A 19,845-nucleotide genomic window follows, 5' to 3' on the forward strand; every position below is an offset into this window, starting at 1 on the left:
ATAATACTTGAAAATATTATTCGTGCAAGTTCCGGGTGTCGCAAAGACGTTTCGGGCATTTAAAGTTCAAGTACGGGCAATTAAAGCAACATGTAAATGTAGTAACATACATTCGTTTAATCAAGCGTATTAATAATAATAATTATTAATAATTAACGTTGGAAAAACCAGGGTCGTTACAGTTTCTATCTTTGCCGGATCCACCTTAATACCTTCTTTGTTCACTATGTGACCTAGGAATTGAACTTCTTCCAACTAAAATGCACACTTTGAAAACTTAGCGTACAATTCTTCCTTCCTCAATACTTCTAACACCTTTCTCAAATGTTCACCGTGTTCTTGGTCATTCTTTGAGTAAATAAGTATGTCATCAATGAAAACAATGACAAACTTGTCAAGGTATGGTCCACACACTCGGTTCATAAGGTCCATGAACACAGCTGGTGCATTAGTTAAACCAAACGGCATGACCATAAACTCGTAATGACCGTAACGTGTTCTGAAAGCAGTCTTTGGAATATCATCTTCTTTCACCCGCATTTGATGATACCCGGAACGTAAGTCAATCTTTGAATAAACAGACGAGCCTTGTAGTTGATCAAATAAGTCGTCGATTCTCGGTAGTGGGTAGCGGTTCTTGATGGTAAGTTTGTTCAACTCTCGGTAGTCGATACACAACCTGAATGTACCATCTTTCTTCTTGACAAACAAAACAGGAGCTCCCCACGGTGATGTGCTTGGTCGAATGAAACCACGCTCTAAAAGTTCTTGTAATTGGCTTTGCAGTTCTTTCATCTCGCTGGGTGCGAGTCTGTAAGGAGCACGAGCTATTGGTGCAGCTCCTGGTACAAGATCTATTTGAAATTCAACGGATCGATGTGGGGGTAATCCCGGTAATTCTTTCGGAAATACATCGGGAAATTCTTTTGCAATGGGAACATCATTGATGCTCTTTTCTTCAGTTTGTACTTTCTCGACGTGTGCTAGAACAGCATAGCAACCTTTTCTTATTAGTTTTTGTGCCTTCAAATTACTAATAAGATGTAGCTTCGTGTTGCCCTTTTCTCCGTACACCATTAAGGGTTTTCCTTTTTCTCGTATAATGCGAATTGCATTTTTGTAACAAACGATCTCTGCATTCACTTCTTTCAACCAGTCCATACCGATTATCACATCAAAACTCCCTAACTCTACTGGTATCAAATCAATCTTAAATGTTTCGCTAACCAGTTTAATTTCTCGATTCCGACATATATTATCTGCTGAAATTAATTTACCATTTGCTAATTCGAGTAAAAATTTACTATCCAAAGGCATCAATGGACAACTTAATTTAGCACAAAAATCTCTACTCATATAGCTTCTATCCGCACCCGAATCAAATAAAACGTAAGCAGATTTATTGTCAATAAGAAACGTACCCGTAACAAGCTCCGGGTCTTCTTGTGCCTCTGCCGCATTAATATTGAAAACTCTTCCGCGGCCTTGTCCATTCGTGTTCTCCTGGTTCGGGCAATTTCTAATAATGTGGCCCGGTTTTCCACATTTATAACAAACTACATTGGCATAACTTGCTCCGACACTACTTGCTCCGCCATTACTCGTTCCGACACCATTTGTTCCTTTCGTTCTATTAACCCCTGGTCCGTAGACCTTACACTTCGCCGCGCTATGACCATTTCTTTTACACTTGTTGCAAAATTTGGTGCAGAACCCCGAGTGATACTTTTCACACCTTTGGCATAGCTGCTTCTGATTGTTGTTGTTGTTGCGATTATTATTGTTGTTGAGATGATTGTTGTAGTTGCTGTTGCTGTTGTTGTTGTTGTTGTTGTTGTTGTTGTTGTTGTTGTATTGGTGATTCTTATCACCGTTTTCCTTCCACTTTCTTTTGACTTGCTTCACATTGGCCTCTTCACCAGTCTGTTCTTTAATTCTTTCTTCAATCTGGTTCACTAGTTTGTGAGCCATTCTACATGCCTGTTGTATGGAGGCGGGCTCGTGTGAACTTATATCTTCTTGGATTCTTTCCGGTAATCCTTTCAAAAACGCGTCGATCTTCTCTTCCTCATCTTCGAATGCTCCCGGACACAATAGGCACAATTCTGTGAATCGTCTTTCGTACGTGGTAATATCAAATCCTTGGGTTTGTAACCCTCTAAGTTCTGTCTTGAGCTTATTGACCTCGGTTCTGGGACGGTACTTCTCGTTCATCAAGTGCTTGAATGCTGACCATGGTAGTGCGTACGCATCGTCTTGTCCCACTTGCTCTAGATAGGTATTCCACCATGTTAACGCAGAACCTGTGAAGGTATGCGTAGCGTACTTCACTTTGTCCTCTTCAGTACACTTACTTATGGCAAACACCGATTCGACCTTCTCGGTCCACCGTTTCAATCCGATCGGTCCTTCGGTTCCATCAAATTCCAAAGGTTTGCAGGCAGTGAATTCTTTGTAGGTGCATCCTACACAATTTCCTGTACTGCTAGATCCAAGGTTATTGTTGGTATGTAGCGCGGCCTGTACTGCAGCTATGTTTGAAGCTAGAAAAGTACGGAATTCCTCTTCATTCATATTCACGGTGTGTCGAGTAGTCGGTGCCATTTCCTTCAAAATAGTCAAATGGAACAAGTTAATCATACAGAATATTAAGAGTAGTTAATAGTATTTCGTAGCATAATATGAACTCATTTATAAAAGCTTTTTCTTCATATTAGCGTTTTATAAGTTTAAATTCGGGTAGTACCTACCCGTTAAGTTCATACTTAGTAGCTAATATACAATTCAACTACTACAATTCTATATGAAAAACTGATTATAATAATATTTCGCGTTCAAACTTTTATACAATATTTTACAAACTTACAATACCGCTTATTTTACATAAAGCATGAAATATAGCACATAATAACTTTGATACAAGATAGTTGTGAAGTTAATTCTAGCTAGTACACAAGTCGTTCAGCAAAGGCAATAAAGACACGTAATTCATACGTCCAGAAACAAGTCATGCATTCTGGTTTTACTAGGATTACTTCCCATCCTTGGTCTTGTGGAACATAACCGTTATGGCCGTTGATAAGACAGCGTGTTGTAACGTCGTCAAAGGGACGAGGGTTACGTAATGTCCAACAGTCCCGTAACAATCTAAAAACCTCATTTCTTACCCCAATTACCGACTCCGTCACTTGTGGAAACATTTTGTTTAATAGTTGTAGCCCGATGTTCTTGTTCTCACTTTGGTGAGAAGCGAACATTACTAATCCGTAAGCATAACATGCTTCTTTATGTTGCATGTTAGCCGCTTTTTCTAAATCACGAAGTCCAATATTCGGATATATTGAGTCAAAATAATTTCTTAACCCGTTGCGTAAAATAGCATTTGGGTTCCCCGCAATATATGTGTCAAAGTAAACACATCGTAACTTATGGGTTTCCCAATGTGATATCCCCCATCTTTCAAACGAAAGTCTCTTATAAACCAAGACATTCTTGGAACGTTCTTCGAATGTCTTACAAACTGATCTCGCCTTAAATAGTTGTGCCGAGGAATTCTGACCGACTCTAGACAAGATTTCATCAATCATGTCTCCGGGTAGGTCTCTTAAAATATTGGGTTGTCTATCCATTTTGTGTTTTTAAACTGTAAAATAGACAAGAGTTAGATTCATAAAAAAAATACTTATTAATACAAGCAATTTTAACATATATCATAAAGCATAAGCACACTATATTACATATATTACACCACACGAATACAACTATCTTATTCCGACTCGCTCGTTTCTTCTTCTTCGGTTTTGGTTCGTTTTGCCAAGTTTCTAGGGATATATGATGTTCCCCTAATACGAGCCGTCGTTATCCACATTGGTTTAGAAAAAACTGGTGGTTTAGAGGTTCTCGGGTCATTGTTACAACTTAAGGACTTCGGGGGTTGACGATACATATAAAGTTCATCGGGATTGAAATTAGATTTCTCTATTTTTATGTCCTTTCCCTTATTATTTTCTTTTACCTTTTTAAATTCAGTTGGGGTAATTTCTATAACATCATCGGAATTCTCGTCGGAATCCGATTCATCGGAGAATTTGTAATCCTCCCAATATTTTGCTTCCTTGGCGGAAACACCATTGACCATAATTAACCTTGGTCGGTTGGTTGAGGATTTTCTTTTACTTAACCGTTTTATTATTTCCCCCACCGGTTCTATTTCTTCATCCGGTTCCGATTCTTCTTCCGGTTCCGATTCTTCTTCCGGTTCCGACTCTTCTTCCGGTTCCTCTTCGGGAACTTGTGAATCAGTCCACGAATCATTCCAATTTACATTTGACTCTTCATTATTATTAGGTGAGTCAATGGGACTTGTTCTAGAGGTAGACATCTATCACATAATATCAAACGAGTTAAGAGATTAATATATCACATAATATTCACATGTTAAAAATATATAGTTTCCAACAAAATTTGTTAAGCAATCATTTTTCAAGTAAACACGGTCGAAGTCCAGACTCACTAATGCATCCTAACAAACTCGATAAGACACACTAATGCAAAATTCTGGTTCTCTAAGACCAACGCTCTGATACCAACTGAAATGTCCCGTTCTTATTGATTAAAAACGTTCCATAATAATTGATTTCGTTGCGAGGTTTTGACCTCTATATGAGACGTTTTTCAAAGACTGCATTCATTTTAAAACAAACCATAACCTTTATTTCATCAATAAAGGTTTAAAAAGCTTTACGTAGATTATCAAATAATGATAATCTAAAATATCCTGTTTACACACGACCATTACATAATGGTTTACAATACAAATATGTTACAACAAAATAAGTTTCTTGAATGCAGTTTTTACACAATATCATACAAGCATGGACTCCAAATCTCGTCCTTATTTAAGTATGCGACAGTGGAAGCTCTTAATAATCACCTGAGAATAAACATGCTTAAAACGTCAACAAAAATATTGGTGAGTTATAGGTTTAACCTATATATATCAAATCATAATAATAGACCACAAGATTTCATATTTCAATACACATCCCATACATAGAGATAAAAGTCATTCATATGGTGAACACCTGGTAACCGACATTAACAAGATGCATATATAAGAATATCCCCATCATTCCGGGACATCCTTCGGATATGATATAAATTTCGAAGTACTAAAGCATCCGGTACTTTGGATGGGGCTTGTTGGGCCCGATAGATCTATCTTTAGGATTCGCGTCAATTAGGGTGTCTGTTCCCTAATTCTTAGATTACCAGACTTAATAAAAAGGGGCATATTCGATTTCGATAATTCAACCATAGAATGTAGTTTCACGTACTTGTGTCTATTTTGTAAATCATTTATAAAACCTGCATGTATTCTCATCCCAAAAATATTAGATTTTAAAAGTGGGACTATAACTCACTTTCACAGATTTTTACTTCATCGGGAAGTAAGACTTGGCCACTGGTTGATTCACGAACCTATAACAATATATACATATATATCAAAGTATGTTCAAAATATATTTACAACACTTTTAATATATTTTGATGTTTTAAGTTTATTAAGTCAGCTGTCCTCGTTAATAACCTACAACTAGTTGTCCACAATTAGATGTACATAAATAAATCGATAAATATTATCTTGAATCAATCCACGACCCAGTGTATACGTATCTCAGTATTGATCACAACTCAAACTATATATATTTTGGAATCAACCTCAACCCTGTATAGCTAACTCCAACATTCACATATAGAGTGTCTATGGTTGTTCCGAAATATATATAGATGTGTCGACATGATAGGTCGAAACATTGTATACGTGTCTATGGTATCTCAAGATTACATAATATACAATACAAGTTGATTAAGTTATGGTTGGAATAGATTTGTTACCAATTTTCACGTAGCTAAAATGAGAAAAATTATCCAATCTTGTTTTACCCATAACTTCTTCATTTTAAATCCGTTTTGAGTGAATCAAATTGCTATGGTTTCATATTGAACTCTATTTTATGAATCTAAACAGAAAAAGTATAGGTTTATAGTCGGAAAAATAAGTTACAAGTCGTTTTTGTAAAGGTAGTCATTTCAGTCGAAAGAACGACGTCTAGATGACCATTTTAGAAAACATACTTCCACTTTGAGTTTAACCATAATTTTTGGATATAGTTTCATGTTCATAATAAAAATCATTTTCTCAGAATAACAACTTTTAAATCAAAGTTTATCATAGTTTTTAATTAACTAACCCAAAACAGCCCGCGGTGTTACTACGACGGCGTAAATCCGGTTTTACGGTGTTTTTCGTGTTTCCAGGTTTTAAATCATTAATTTAGCATATCATATAGATATAGAACATGTGTTTAGTTGATTTTAAAAGTCAAGTTAGAAGGATTAACTTTTATTTGCGAACAAGTTTAGAATTAACTAAACTATGTTCTAGTGATTACAAGTTTAAATCTTCGAATAAGATAGCTTTATATGTATGAATCGAATGATGTTATGAACATCATTACTACCTTAAGTTCCTTGGATAAACCTACTGGAAAAGAGAAAAATGGATCTAGCTTCAACGGATCCTTGGATGGCTCGAAGTTCTTGAAGCAGAATCATGACACGAAAACAAGTTCAAGTAAGATCATCACTTGAAATAAGATTGTTATAGTTATAGAAATTGAACCAAAGTTTGAATATGATTATTACCTTGTATTAGAATGATAACCTACTGTAAGAAACAAAGATTTCTTGAGGTTGGATGATCACCTTACAAGATTGGAAGTGAGCTAGCAAACTTGAAAGTATTCTTGATTTTATGTAACTAGAACTTGTAGAATATATGAAGAACACTTAGAACTTGAAGATAGAACTTGAGAGAGATCAATTAGATGAAGAAAATTGAAGAATGAAAGTGTTTGTAGGTGTTTTTGGTCGTTGGTTTATGGATTAGATATAAAGGATATGTAATTTTGTTTTCATGTAAATAAGTCATGAATGATTACTCATATTTTTGTAATTTTATGAGATATTTCATGCTAGTTGCCAAATGATGGTTCCCACATGTGTTAGGTGACTCACATGGGCTGCTAAGAGCTGATCATTGGAGTGTATATACCAATAGTACATACATCTAAAAGCTGTGTATTGTACGAGTACGAATACGGGTGCATACGAGTAGAATTGTTGATAAAACTGAACGAGGATGTAATTGTAAGCATTTTTGTTAAGTAGAAGTATTTTGATAAGTGTATTGAAGTCTTTCAAAAGTGTATAAATACATATTAAAACACTACATGTATATACATTTTAACTGAGTTGTTAAGTCATCGTTAGTCGTTACATGTAAGTGTTGTTTTGAAACCTTTAGGTTAACGATCTTGTTAAATGTTGTTAACCCAATGTTTATAATATCAAATGAGATTTTAAATTATTATATTATCATGATATTATCATGTATGAATATCTCTTAATATAATATATATATACATTAAATGTCTTTACAACGATAATCGTTACATATATGTCTCGTTTAAAAATCATTAAGTTAGTAGTCTTGTTTTTACATATGTAGTTCATTGTTAATATACTTAATGATATGTTTACTTATCATAGTATCATGTTAACTATATATATATCCATATATATGTCATCATATAGTTTTTACAAGTTTTAACGTTCGTGAATCACCGGTCAACTTGGGTGGTCAATTGTCTATATGAAACATATTTTAATTAATCAAGTCTTAACAAGTTTGATTGCTTAACATGTTGGAAACATTTAATCATGTAAATATCAATCTCAATTAATATATATAAACATGGAAAATTTCGGGTCACTACAACTTAGATTCCATTTCCGCAAAGATAGATGCTGTCGAGAGACGAATGGAAAAGATGACTAAAGATATTCACTCAATACGAATTAGTTGTGAGCAGTGTGGAGGACCACATTTGACAAAAGATTGTCTCAGTATTGAATTAACAATGGAACAAAGAGAGAATATTTCATACATAAACTAAAGGCCTGGAAATAATTATCAGAATAATTATCAACCGCCAAGACCGATTTACAATCAAAACCAGAATTATAACCGAAATATTCCATACAACAACCAACAAGGTCCTAGCAATCAACAAGTATCCAATAATACTTACAATCAGCAAAGACCTAATTTTCAAAACAAACCACCACAACAAATCGATGATAAAAAGCCGAATTTAGAAGATATGATGACGAAGCTAGTTGAAACTCAAACGCAGTTTTTCACATCTCAGAAACAAACTAATGAACAAAATGCTCAAGCATTTAGAAATCAACAAGCTTCTATTCAAAATCTGGAACAAGAAGTAAGTAACCTAGCAAGGTTAATAGGTGAAAGAAAACCGAGAAGTCTACCTAGTGATACAAATGCTAACTCCCGGAATGAAACAGCTAAAGCCATTACCACAAGAAGTGGTACAACACTTAAACCACCTGAAATACCTGTAACTTCTGATGAAGCTATTCCTACTCCACAAGAACCACAACCTGATCAAGATAAGGAAAAAGAACCGGTAGTTGAAAAGGTTAATGAAGATAACACAGCTAAGGGTAAACCTTATGTTAAACCATACCAACCACCACTTCCTTACCCGAGTAAAATGAAGAAAGAGAAACTTGAAGCCGAGCAATCCAAATTCTTGGATATGTTTAAACAGATAAATGTAAATCTTCCTTTCATTGATGTGATTTCAGGAATGCCTAGATATGCTAAATTCTTGAAAGATCTAATCTCAAATAGAAAGAAAATGGAAGAACTCTCTGCTGTTACTATGAATGCTAATTGTTCAGCAGTGCTGTTGAATAAGATACCAGAAAAACTATCTGATCCAGGAAGTTTCACAATTCCATGTTTTCTGGGTAGTCTTAGTTCAATAGAAGCATTGGCAGACTTAGGTGCTAGTATAAATCTAATGCCGTATTCACTATACGCTAAACTAGACCTTGAAGAATTGAAACCAACCAGAATAAGCATACAACTAGCCGATAGATCAATAAAATATCCTAGAGGGATAATGGAGAACATGCTAGTTAAAGTTGGTACTTTAGTATTTCCAGTAGATTTTGTTGTTTTGGACATGGAAGAAGATTCTCAAGTTCCTCTCATATTAGGAAGACCATTCTTAAACACGGCTAAAGCAATGATAGACGTGTTCGGTAAGAAATTGACCCTAAGTATAGAGGATGAGAGTGTTACCTTTTCAGTTGATAGAGCAATACAACAACCACAATCTACAGATGATACATGTTATTATATTCAAACTATAGATGCACATGCAGAATTATTAGAAGAATTTCCAGAATTACAAGGAACAGGAGAATGTTCTTTAGGAGAAGGTAATGAACCAATTGATGAAGCTGAAATGTTAGCTACACTTATAGCTAATGGATATGAACCAACAATAGAAGAAATTCAAATGCTAAAAGAAGAAGACAGATATCGATACAAATCATCGATAGAAGAACCTCCGAAATTAAAGTTAAAGCCACTTCCAAACCATTTAGAATACGCTTATTTACATGGTGAATCTGAATTACCTGTAATAATATCGTCTTCTCTTACTGAAAATGAGAAATCACAACTCATTTCTGTGTTAAAAGCTCATAAACCAGCCATTGCATGGAAGATTCATGATATTAAAGGAATAAGTCCTTCGTATTGCACACATAAAATCCTTATGGAAGAAGGTCATAAAACGTATGTGCAACGCCAACGAAGACTAAATCCTAATATGCAAGATGTAGTTAAGAAAGAGATTATTAAACTGCTAGATGCAGGTCTAATTTATCCAATCTCTGATAGTCCATGGGTAAGCCCAGTTCAATGCGTGCCTAAGAAGGGTGGCATGACTGTCATTACAAATGAGAAAAATGAGCTTATTCCTACTAGGACTGTAACAGGATGGCGTGTGTGTATTGATTATAGAAAATTAAATGACGCCACCAGAAAAGATCACTTTCCCTTACCTTTCATAGATCAAATGTTGGAAAGATTAGCCGGAAATAGTTACTATTGTTTCCTAGATGGATTTTCCGGATATTTTCAAATTCCAATAGCACCCGAAGATCAAGAGAAAACCACATTCACGTGCCCTTATGGTACTTTTGCTTACAAACGCATGCCATTTGGACTTTGCAATGCCCCTGCAACCTTTCAAAGGTGTATGATGGCAATTTTTCATGACATGATAGAAGAATGCATGAAAGTTTTCATGGATGACTTTTCAGTCTTCGGTGATACATTTGAATCATGTCTAGTTAATCTTGAACGAATTCTTATTAGATGCGAACAATCAAATCTAGTACTTAATTGGGAGAAATGCCATTTCATGGTTAAAGAAGGCATCGTTCTTGGACATAAAATTTCAAAAGAAGGATTTGAAGTGGATAGAGCTAAAGTAGATGTAATTGCTAAACTTCCACATCCCACCAATGTTAGAGGAGTTAGGAGTTTTCTAGGGCATGCCGGTTTTTACCGACGTTTCATAAAAGATTTTTCTAAAATTGCCACTCCTATGAATAAACTCCTAGAAAAGGATGCTCCATTCATCTTTTCAGATGAATGCATCAAATCTTTTAATATTCTTAAAGAGAAACTAACTAATGCGCCGATCATGATAACACCAAATTGGAATCTACCATTTGAACTAATGTGCGATGCAAGTGATTTTGCAATGGGAGCCGTTTTAGGACAAAGGATTGAAAAACGATTTCAACCTATATATTACACTAGTAATACGTTACAAGGAGCACAAACGAACTATACAACTACTGAAAAAGAACTCCTTGCTATTGTCTTTGCTTTTGACAAATTTCGATCATATCTCGTTCTAGCAAAAACGGTGGTCTATACCGACCATTCTGCTCTTAGATACCTATTTTCGAAACAAGATGCTAAACCAAGATTAATCCGTTGGATCTTACTCTTACAAGAGTTTGATATTGAAATCCGAGATTAAATAGGAGCAGAAAATCTCACCGCTGATCATCTTTCTCGTCTTGAAAATCCCGAATTAGAAGTTCTAAATGAATCGGCCATACAAGACAACTTTCCTGATGAATATCTATTGAAGATAGATTATAATGAAATACCATGGTTTGCAGACTATGCAAACTACTTAGTTTGTAGATTCCTTGAAAAAGGATTATCGTACCAAAGACGAAAGAAATTATTCAGTGATATAAAACACTATTTTTGGGAAGATCCACATCTGTTTAAAAGTTGTCCCGATGGAATAATACGCCGATGTGTATTTGGAGACGAAGCTAGTAAAATTTTAAACCATTGTCACACAGGACCAACAGGAGGGCATTATGGGCCTCAACTAACAGCAAGAAAAGTTTATGATGTTGGATTCTATTGGCCTACAATTTACAAAGACGCACACCTTCTTTGCAAATCCTGTGATGCTTGTCAAAGGGCTGGAAAAATAAGTCAACGTGATGAAATGCCACAAAATGTCATACAAGTATGTGAAGTATTTGACATTTGGGTTATTGACTTTATGGGTCCATTTCCAAAATCTCATAATAATCTATATATACTCGTAGCCATTGATTATGTATCTAAAGTGGCGGAAGCACAAGCTCTCCCAACTAACGATGCACGAGTTGTAGTCAACTTTTTAAAACGTCTTTTTGCATGGTTTGGAACACCGAAAGCTTTAATAAGTGATCGGGGTACTCATTTCTGTAATAATCAACTTGAGAAAGTTCTTAAAAGATATGGAGTAACTCATAAAATCTCCACCGCATATCATCCACAAACAAGTGGACAAGTTGAAAATACCAACCGAGCTTTAAAACGTATTCTAGAGAAAACCGTAGGATCAAATCCGAAGGAATGGTCCATTAAATTGGAGGATGCACTCTGGGCTTTTAGAACAGCCTACAAAACTCCAATTGGAACCACACCTTTTAGACTTGTTTATGGAAAAGCATGTCATCTTCCAGTAGAAATTGAACACAAAGCATTTTGGGCTTTGAAGACATGTAATCTTGATTTACATGAAGCCGGACGTCTACGATTAAGTCAACTAAACGAATTAGAAGAATTAAGACATGAAGCATATGAAAATTCGTTAATCTATAAAGAAAGAACGAAGAAATGGCATGATAAAAGAATCAGAAGTTCAAAAGAATTCAAAGAAGGAGACAGAGTTCTTCTTTTCAATTCACGATTCAAGCTATTTCCTGGAAAATTGAAATCAAGATGGTCTGGACCATTCATAGTCAAAAGAGTTTTCCCATACGGAACTATAGAATAAATAAATTCAAATGGGATTGAATTTAAAGTTAATGGTCACAGAGTTAAACATTACATACATGGTCCGATGGAAGTCGACAATGAAGTTAATCACAATTTCGACACCACAGCTAACTAAGTGTGGGGAGAATCAAGTCTTTAAAGGTTTATGTATTTCTGTTAGAGTTAGATCGTCTGTTTTCGTGTAGTTCTCGAAAATGGAACCCGAATGGTCTTTCCCTAGCAGACCCTAAAGAACTAGTCTTCTCCCCCCATTCTGAATTTTTATTTTTTTTAGGTTTTTACAAAATGAAGACTGCCTGTGAACTAAACCATGGTCTAATGCTACACGCTTTGATCACTAAACGTAATAATGACACACTTCCGAGTGAAATAGTATCAGTAATCAGAGAAAGAATGGACGGAGTTAGAAAAGAATCCAGATGCGAAGATAATAAGTTACAATTTGGTAAAGGAAAATCAAAATCCGCAGCAAAAAGAAGAGCACGACACCTAGAAAGATGTCACAAATGCGGAAAATGGTCACATGGAGGTAAATGTTCAAATAATCAAACCTATTCAAATACCGAATTTGTTACTTTATGCAGAGACGGACCGTTCATATGTTTAGAAGAAAAGACACTGAATGCTCGAGGTTACGCCTATGTAGCTATGGAAAACCAATTAAACCGACTATCTTATGAATGGGATAGATCATATAACTAAGAAATCTATTTCACAGGTATTTTTGTACAGTTTTTATTTTATTTTATTTTTTTTAACCTTTTGATAATAAACGCTAATTTGTTCGCTATAAAGTATTAAATTGGTATTGAATAAAATTAGGTTTGGTGACCGAAATTATTGATATCATTCAAAAATTTATTACATCACTGCGAAATTTAACGTTTATTCTTAAGGTATAAATATCTTTAAACAATCAACCCAAAATATTTCAAAAATTCGTCATGAGTTAAATTAGGTCTTGGAACCGAAATTACTTTACCGAAAAGAGGGGCGCATATTTTTGATAATATTTGATTGATTAAAGTGGGATAAAAAGCCAAAAAGATTTTTAATTTTATTTTTACCATGTTTTTAAAATTAATATATAAATCTTAAATTAATATTGTAAACTTTGTAAAAACAATATATTTAAAATTATAAATATTTGAAAAATTAATATAAGTTTGGTGTGAATTTATAATATGAATTTTTAAATTAAGTTTGGTGTGAATTTTTAATTTTTAAAATATGAATTTTTATGCATTTCAAATTTTAAAGTTTGGTGTGAATTTTTAATATTAAATTTGAATTTTATATTTAAGTTGTGTGAATTTAAAAACAAAAATTTACTTTATCTCATTAAGTTAAAAATATGATTTTTAAAATTCGTCGTAAGTTGAAGACTAGGTCTTTAAACCGAAATTGCTTTACCCGAGGGAGGGACGAGAACTTTTACTATCATTATTTTTAATCTTATTGAATTAAAGTATGCCAAAAACATTAAAAAAACCCAAAAATCTTAGCTTTTAAAACAATCGCTACAAAAAGACAAATTTTAAAATTTTGTCGAGGGACGGACTAGGACATCGATCCGAAACGACCTCGTCCTAAATAACAAGGGAAACAAAATTTTAAAATTAATTACTTAATTGTTTTAATTAGTATAAGTTATAAAAAAAAATACCAAACTCCGCGACTCGCGGAGTTTGAAGCCTTAAACACCGCGACTCGCGGAGGGATCGGATTAGAGAAAAAAACAAAAAGAGCTGAAACAGCTCAGTCCACACAACCCACAAAACACATACTGCGAAATAACTGCACGCAAAAACCCGTAAAAACACCCCCAAATTCACAATTTTTGACCGTTAATCACCAAATCTTTTACTAAAATCATGTTGAGAAGGATGCTATCAAGGAATTACTCAAGAAAAACGGTAAATTTCTACACCTAAACACCATTTAATCCGAAATTAGTGTTTTTGAGCAATTTTTTTCCCCAATTTGATTTTGATGCTTTTTAGTGTAATTAGGCTTAAATTGTTTATGTATTATGCTTGTATAACCTAGATTGATGCAATTTAACATGATTAGAAGCCTTAAACTTCAAATTTTGAGTAATCTAGGGTTTGTGTTCTTGAGCAAATTTGGGGCTTTTTGATATAAACAGGTTATGGCCGATTTTTGTCATGAATTGTTGCTAAATTAAGTAGTGTAGTATGTTTAGGTAGTTAAATGATCAAAACTTTGAGCCTAAACATGATTTTGAGAATTAAAGTGGACTTTTTCAAGTCTAAAATTCATGAACTTGATTTTTGAGAGATAATGCCATTTGAAACTTGTTTAATTGCTAGTAATGATTATTTTGACATGTTATTTGAGTTGAATGCTTATGAACTTGGTGAACATTTTCGTATATGCTTATTTGAAAAAGTGTAGATTTGATAAAAATGTGAAAATGAGCTTAAGTTTGATATAAATTGATCATGTCATTGTAATTATTTTGATTGATGATTTTGCTGACACTAATGTATATTTGGATGCACAAAAATTGTGTTGATGTGTTTTGCAGACTGAAAGGGGTGAATCTTCATCCCAAGCCCGCAATGCTCCTGCTGAGAATGCGGAACAACAGGAGGTGGATAACTACTACAAGCAGGATATACCTCATCCAGTCATGACATTTTCTGATATGCACTTGGAAGAGTTGCACCCGAACCTGAGATTTGACAGACTTTGGATTGATTATCCAAAATACCAAAGGGGTTTGCATACTCTTCATTCTAAGGTTGTTGAGGTACCGAGGGTCATAGAATGGGGACCCTTAGAAGCTGTAGAATTGGCAGGGCCAATTAGGGAATTACTTGTACAGAGGTATGGTAATTCTACTTTTAATGACTGGGTACATTTATTCACCATGCGTAGACCTGTATATAAAGTATGGTGTGAAGAATTGTTGTGTAGTATAGAGTTGAATGATCGGGTAGCTAGTTTAACTGATCGATCTTTTATTAGATTTTTGTTAGGAGGTTCGATGCGCCACATGTCTTTACTAGACATGGCTCAGGCTTTACGTATATATACGCCTGAGGAGTTAGCATCTGCCGATTGTAGAGGGTTGATACTAAATGGTAGAAAGATAGATGAAAATTTTGATACACACGGTGTATGGAGTCAATTGACAAGCCATCACCGTTTCAAAGGGGGAAATTACTCTTATTTGGATATAGATAGAGCCGAATTAAGAGTGATTCATAGGTTTTTAGCTAATTCGATTACACAAAGAGGTAAGAACAAGGAAAAGGTAAATAAACAGGATTTGTTTTACCATATGTGTATTCGAGACCCACAAAGCGCTGTAAGTATACCTTATTGTGTGGGTTATTATTTATCAGCTATGGTCAGGGGGATGAGACCGCATAGCATAATAGGAGGTGGTATTTTTATTACTTTGATTGCTGAATATCTCGGTGTGGATATAAGTCGGGGGGGATTATTAGTAGAAGAACCAGAACCCCGCGATACTATAGGTTTAAATGTATACCATGGTGCGAAAGTTTTGAAGAGGCGAAATAACGCCGTAGTACAATACCATGGTAGACATCCACAGGTTGAGAGAAACCAACAGCAAGGTAATGTAGGAGGGGGAAATGAGATGCAAGAAATGCAAAGGTTTATAGCTGCACAGGAGTACGAAAATGCTAGACAGAGAGCATTTGAAGATTGGCAAGTTCATCAAAACCAAATCATAGCTTATTGCCAACATATAGGTAGAAACTATATTCCTACTCCGAAACCCATCTTCCCTCCCTGGTCTATAGAGATACAGCCACCGTATCCTACGTATAACCCTGCCGAAGCATTTTATAGCACCTATGGTTATGCCTGGAACCCCTATTGGTATCAATATCATCCCTAGTCTACTTAGTTTTTTTAATTTATTTTGTAATTTGTAATGTTGATACGTTTAATACTTATGTTAATATTGTAATAGTTGTTATAATTTTCTAACTTTTATTCTTAGATTTTAATAATTTTTAAATGTGGGGTAATATACCAAACTTCAAAAATATGTATATATGTTTGCAGTTTATCTTATGTACACAACAGGGTAAAACAACGCATTTTCAAAGACTGGCATTAAGTTCAGCAAAAGCAACTAATTTTGACGACAAGATGCAAAATATATGTGAAATAACAACAAGACGGAATGAACAAATGATGTGCACCATTTATCATTCAGCAAACAAACGCCAATATATTTGGAAACTTTGGTAAAAATTTAATCATTTTCATACAAATCACCCTCAATAATTTAAATTGTTACTGATTTCTTGCAAATGAGGGCATTGCAAGATCTTAAGTGTGGGAAGGGGTTAAATTCTTTCGGATTTTAAAATTTTTACTTTATACACTTGGTTACCATTAAAAATACTAGTAAAGCAGTAGTTGTATTAGAATCTAGTGCTCTCTGATAATAAAGAACAGCCCTAGTCTTATATACTGACTACCCAATTCTAGTAAAATTTTACAAAATTTTCAATTAAATGAACTCAAAATCATGTTTATACATATTTATGAACGATAAAACTAGGTTTTAACACCGAAATTATTGTAACCTCGGAAAGGACATAAATTGAGAAACAAACCAAAATGTTAAAATTCATTTAAAATGGAATAGAGGACGATAAAAAGGAAAATAAAAGCCAAGTGTGGGAAAATTTACCAAGTTATTCAAAACATATATCACATATTTTTGTACAAATAACTGAAAATACTTTTGCTTTGGACTAAACTAAAAAGTTTTACCTGATTTACTGTAAGAAAGATGGATCTACACGATGAATCAATTCCATCATTAAAAGGAAGTAAAGTCTTCCGAAAAAGAAACGCGCTTCTTGATTTAGGTCAAGAAGTTGTCGTCCAGACCAGCTGTAGGTTGACGAAAAATCTAGAAAAGTCATTACTAAAATCAGCAGGAAATCCACGGACCTCAGCATTAAACATGGTCGCCAAGTGGTCAGATTTATCCTAACCATGAGAAGGATTTATCTCGTACAATGGGGGGCACCATGCAAATTAGCTTGATAAGACTAATGAATCAGATCCCCAGAAAGGATAATCTCCTTAAAGATCAAAAATCAGCTTTTAAGACTGATATTACTCAATCCTTGAGATTGACCTTAAAGATTGAGAATTACAAACTCATGGAATTCAATGATATCTAAACTCGAGCTTGAACGAGAAAATATTTTGATCAAAATTACAAACCGATTTTTTTTCTGGAAATCCTATTTTCAATGCGTTCATTACCTTTGAACGTAAAATCCTAGGAATTCACCTGGAATTCATTAGGTCACCTGAACCAAATCGGGTGTCAACCGTAAGAACGGTGGTTGCATAGTGGTCAAAGACATGACCTTGTGCCAGACCGAAAAATTATAAGGGTGAGCTTTACTATTGCTCCTACCAAGGATAGTAACTGCGTCCGACATGTTATAGACCATAATTAAAAGCATGTCAGGGGACATTGCCTTAACAGTTGCTTGTTCAACGCTTTCCTTTACAACCGGACGGTAGTTTACCGAAAGGTAATATACGGGACAAGTAAACTGGACGTGTTGCTTTCCAAATGCAAGGTTAGCAAGTGGGTGACACAAAACCATAAGTTTTGAGCTAAAATTTTCAAATCTGAAACCCACCAAACCCACAAAAATATTTTGCAAACACCGGTAAAGGGTTATTCCGGAAAACTTATCTAGGGTAAAAACTAGATTTAATTTTCAAAAGATCAAATGTTTTCATAAATATCCAATTTCCTTAATGGATCTAAATTTTTATAGTCATGTGGGACTGTAAACCATATCGTTACTACCATTGTTTATACCGCCGTATAGAAATCACTGATGTACAAAGTGTGAAGAATAAAGAAGTGATTCTAGTATTTCAAGACGATATTGCTTGAGGACAAGCAACGCTCAAGTGTGGGAATATTTGATAATGCTAAAAACGAACATATATTTCATAGCATTATTCCTCAAGAAAGACAAGCTTTTAGTTGCAATTGTTCTATTTACAAGTGATATTCGTTTAAATAATAAAAGGTGAAGACAAAAGACAGATTCGACGAATTGAAGACGCAAACGACCAAAAAGCTCAAAAGTACAAAAGACAATCAAAGAGGTTCCAATTATTGATAAGAAACGTCTCGAAATTACAATAGTACAAGATTCAAAACGCAAAGTACAAGATATTAAATTGTACGCAAGGACGTTCAAAAATCTGGAACCGGGACCAGAGTCAACTCTCAACGCTCGACGCAACGGACTAAAAATTACAAGTCAACTATGCACATAAATATAATATAATATTTAAATAATTCTTATAATTATTTAATATATTATATTTATTTATAAAACCGTCGGTAAACAAAGAGCCAAACTCGTGTGAGCTGTAAAATCTCAATATATACGTAATATATATTTATAATTTATATTTTAATTTTAATTTTAATTTTAAATCCTAATAATAAGGGTATGTTAGCGAATATTGTAAGGGTGTAAGTCGAAATTATGTCCGTGTAACGCTACGCTATTTTTAATCATTGTAAGTTATGTTCAACCTTTTTAATTTAATGTCTCGTAGCTAAGTTATTATTATGCTTATTTAATCCGAAGTAATCATGATGTTGGGCTAATTACTAAAATTGGGTAATTGGGCTTTGTACCATAATTGGGGTTTGAATAAAAGAACGACACTTGTGGAAATTAGACTATGGGTTATTAATGGGTTTTATATTAATTAAACAATACCTTGTTAATTTAATATACAAACTTATAATTCGACGTATTTATATATAACCACATACGCTTGACTGGGTACGGTGGGCGGGATATCTATAAATACCAATAATTATTCATTTTACCGGATACGGAACTGGATTAATAGTTAATAGACTTGTTGAAACAGGGGTGAATTACATTCAAGGGTAATTGGTGTAATTGTTAACAAAGTAGTAAAACCTTGGTTTACACGCAGTCGATAACCTGGTGTATTCATTAAACAAAGTATTAAAACCTTGTTACAATTCGAATCTCCAATTAGTTGGAATATTTAACTTCGGGTATAAGGATAATTTGACGAGGACACTCGCACTTTATATTTATGACTGATGGACTGTTATGGACAAAAACCAGACGGACATATTAAATAATCCAGGACAAAGGACAATTAACCCATGGGCATAAAACTAAAATCAACACGTCAAACATCATGATTACGGAAGTTTAAATAAGCATAATTCTTTTATTTCATATTTAATTTCCTTTATTTTATATTTAATTGCACTTCTAATTATCGCATTTTTTAATTATCGCAAGTTTATTTTATCGCACTTTTATTATTCGCAATTTCATTATCGTTATTTACTTTACGCTTTAAATTAAGTCTTGTATTTATTTATTATTTTACATTTGGTTTTAACTGCGACTAAAGTTTTAAAAATGACAAACCGGTCATTAAACGGTAAAAACCCCCCTTTATAATAATAATATTAC

The sequence above is a fragment of the Rutidosis leptorrhynchoides genome, chromosome 1, assembly GCF_046630445.1.
Source record: "Rutidosis leptorrhynchoides isolate AG116_Rl617_1_P2 chromosome 1, CSIRO_AGI_Rlap_v1, whole genome shotgun sequence".
In the NCBI taxonomy this organism is placed as follows: Eukaryota; Viridiplantae; Streptophyta; class Magnoliopsida; order Asterales; family Asteraceae; genus Rutidosis; species Rutidosis leptorrhynchoides.